General features: G+C 38.4%; 1 pseudogene; it reads left to right on the top strand.

Moving 5' to 3' along the window:
• Positions 1 to 216: 216 nt before the first annotated feature.
• On the top strand, positions 217 to 897 carry LOC137770409 (thioredoxin reductase-like selenoprotein T; annotated as a pseudogene).
• The last annotated feature ends 2,959 nt before the right edge of the window (positions 898 to 3,856 follow it).

Here is a 3,856-nt window from a genome sequence, read left to right as displayed (position 1 = left end):
TTATCAGATATGTATTATACGTATTAAACACACATACACATGCATATGCACTAAAGTTACATACGTATTGGGTCTATTTTTTCTCTACTGACATCTCTTTTCATGCACCAGACAACGCTATTTTAATTAGTTGTAGCTTTGAGCTCGGCTCCGGCTTTGCCTTGAGCTGGCTGCAGTCTCCCTCTGAGGGCAGCCGAAGAGGTTGGCTCCTTTAAGATGAGGGTTCTGCTACTTCTCCTGGTGGCAGCGTATGTGGTGGAGCGGTCCGCAGTGATGCCTCAGCCAACCTGGGCGGCCTGCCTGGCAAGAGATTAAAGATGCAGTACGCCACGGGGCCGCTGCTCAAGTTCCAGATTTGTGTTTCCTGAGGTTATAGGCGGGTGTTGGAGGAGTACAGGCAGTTTATTATCCAGTGGTACCCAGACATCCACATTGAAGGAGAGAATTACCTCCCTCAACCAACATATAGACACATAGCATCTTTCCTATCAGTCTTCAAGCTAGCCTTCAGTCAAGACTTCCTGTCAAGACTTCCTGTCAGTCTTCAAGCTAGCCTTCAGTCAAGACTTCCTGTCAGTCTTCAAGCCAGCCTATTAATTAAGCTTAATAATTGTTGGCAAGGATCCTTTTGCTTTCTTTGGCATGCAAGCTCCTAGCATCTGGTAGTGGGGCCAAGAAAATAAGGTCTATGCATGTATGATGGTCTTCTTCTTGAGCAACATGATTGAGAACCAATATATGTCAACAGGTGCATTTGAGATAACTTTGAATGATGTATCTGTGTGGTCTAAGCTGGAATCTGGTCACCTTCCATCCATGCAACAGCTTGTTCAAATTCTTGACAGTGAAATGAAACTCAGTGTGCATATGGATTCAATCCCACACCATCAATCATAGTCCCACCTATCAGTGCTGAAAACTCTTTTACATTAAGGGATTTTTGCAAGAGCAGCATGAGTGACATTATGAAGACCTGTACTGAAGACAGCAAGCTCTTAGTACAGACCAGATGTTTTCTTGGCAGGCTTGTTGTACCTCTTGGAAAACCTCAATGCAAGGCAGTTTTTCAGTGCTGGCACATTCTGAAATTCTGCACATTCATGGAGAGCAACACAGTTTTTTTTTTCTTCCCCAGTCCACTTGGTTAATAGTTTTTTAAAAAAATGCAGACATTACTACTTGTACTTCTCTTTTTCCTGGCCATATTTGAAAAAGTAGAAAATTGACTTACAATATGATTTTTTTTAATAAATTTATTTATTTATTTTTGGCTGTGTTGGGTCTTCGTTTCTGTGCGAGGGCTTTCTCTAGTTGCGGCGAGCGGGGGCCACTCTTCATCGCGGTGCGCGGGCCTCTCACTATCGTGGCCTCTCTTGTTACGGAGCACAGGCTCCAGACGCGCAGGCTCAGTAACTGTGGCTCACGGGCCCAGTCGCTCCGCGGCATGTGGGATCTTCCCAGACCAGGCCTTGAACCCGTGTGCCCTGCATTGGCAGGCAGATTCTCAACCACTGCGCCACCAGGGAAGCCCTTACAATATGATTTGTTTTCAAAGATGTCTGTTGAGTCTGTTGTGATTTTATATATTATATGAATTTTCCTCTTTTATAATTTAAAACTGATCTTTTCGGGGCTAGAGCTGAAGTTCCCAAATACTTCATATGAGTTTACCAGACATCTCTAATTTGGTCATTCCAGTTTATATAGTTTTCAAAATACTGTAGATTGTGAACAACACATTATATAAGATAATGGGGGAAATTCTATATCCAGAGTACTCTGCCAATTTGTATATGTGTGTGTGTGCGTGGGTGATTACCAGAGAACTACTAAAAGACCAACCACTTTTTATTTTTATTATTTTTTTGAATTTTTGAATTTTATTTTATTTATTTTTTTATACAGCAGGTTCTTATTAGTTATCTATTTTATACATATTAGTGTATATACATCAATCCCCATCTCCCAATCCATCACACTACCACCCCAACCCCTGCCACTTTCCCCCCTTGGTGTCCATACATTTGTTCTCTACATCTATGTCTCTATTTCTGCTCTGCAAACCGGTTCATCTGTACCATTTTTTTAGGTTCCACATATACGCGTTAATATATGATATTTGTTTTTCTCTTTCTGACTTACTTCACTCTGTATGACAGTCTCTAGATCCATCCAAGTCTCTACAAATGACCCAATTTCGTTCCTTTTTATGGCTGAGTAATATTCCATTGTATATAAGTACGACATCTTCTTTATCCATTCGTCTGTCGATGGGCATTTAGGTTGCTTCCATGACCTGGCTATTGTAAATAGTGCTGCAATGAACATTGGAGTGCATGTGTCTTTTTGAATCATGGTTTTCTCTGGGTATATGCCCAGTAGTGGGATTGCTGGGTCATATGGTCATTCTATTTTTAGATTTTAAGGAACCTCCATACTGTTCTCCATATTGGCTGTATCAATTTACATTTCCACCAACAGTGCAAGAGGGTTCCCTTTTCTCCATATCCTCTCCAGCATTTGTTGTTTGTAGATGTTCTCATGATGCCCATTCTAACTGGTGTGAGGTGATACCTCATTGTAGTTTTGATTTGCATTTCCTTAATAATTAGTGATGTTGAGCATCTTTTCATGTGTTTGTTGGCCATCTGTATGTCTTCTTTGGAGAAATGTCTACTTAGGTCTTCTGCCCAGTTTTTGATTGGGCTGTTTGTTTTCTTAATATTGAGCTGAATGAGCTGTTTATATATTTTGGAGATTAATCCTTTGTCTGTTGATTTGTTTGCAAATATTTTTCCCATTCTGAGGGTTGTCTTTTCGTCTTGTTTGTAGTTTCCTTTGTTTTGCAAAAGCTTTACGTTTCATTAGGTCCCATTTGTTTATTTTGGTTTTTATTTCCATTACTCTAGGAGGTGGATCAAAAAAGATCTTGCTGTGATTTATGTCAAAGAGTGTTCTTCCTATGTTTTCCTCTAAGAGCTTTGTAGTGTTCAGTCTTACATTTAGGTCTCAAATCCATTTTGAGTTTATTTTTGTGTATGGTGTTAGGGAGTGTTCTAATTTCATTCTTTTACATGTAGCTGTCCAGTTTTCCCAGCACCACTTATTGAAGAGACTGTCTTTTCTCCATTGTATATCCTTGTCTCCTTTGTCATACATTAGTTGACCATAGTTGCCTGGGTTTATCTCTGGGCTTTCTATCCTGTTCCCTTGATCTATGTTTCTGTTTTTGTGCCAGTACCATATTGTCTTGATTACTGTACCTTTGTAGTATAGTCTGAAGCCAGGGAGTCTGATTCCTCCAGCTCCGTTTTTTTCCCTCAAGACTGCTTTGGCTACTCAGAAGACCAACTGCTTTTTAAATCCTGGTAACATGGTTCAAGTTTCCTGCCTTGACAAATTTAATGAGTTGATTACCTGGGCCTTTATACTTAACTCAATAAAAAACTAAGCAGATGTAAGTTAAAAAAAAAATTACTTGTAGCTTTATATCTTAATATCTGGCACAGTTTGTCCTGAGACACTATTCTTATTCAGAGTCCTTATTTATTTTTCATGTGATGTTTAGAAACCTGTGAATTGTTTTCTTGTTAAAAAAAAAAATCTTATTGATATATTTACTGGCTTCACATAAAATTTATTGGTTAATTTAGGGATAAAATATATTTTTACGATGATTTTAAATCAACAATCCTAATCAAGACAGTGGTATGTCATTACATTGTTCATCTTCTTTTGTGTCCAAAATAATAATTTAATGATATTAATAAATAATAACAATAAAAATAAGGTATACTCTTATTCTTTGTTATAAAGATTCCTAGATATTTGATTATTCTTGTTGCTGTTGTAAATA

Source organism: Eschrichtius robustus, chromosome 10 (assembly GCF_028021215.1).
Source record: "Eschrichtius robustus isolate mEscRob2 chromosome 10, mEscRob2.pri, whole genome shotgun sequence".
NCBI lineage: Eukaryota > Metazoa > Chordata > Mammalia > Artiodactyla > Eschrichtiidae > Eschrichtius > Eschrichtius robustus.
This window is presented reverse-complemented; position numbering and strand designations above follow the sequence as displayed.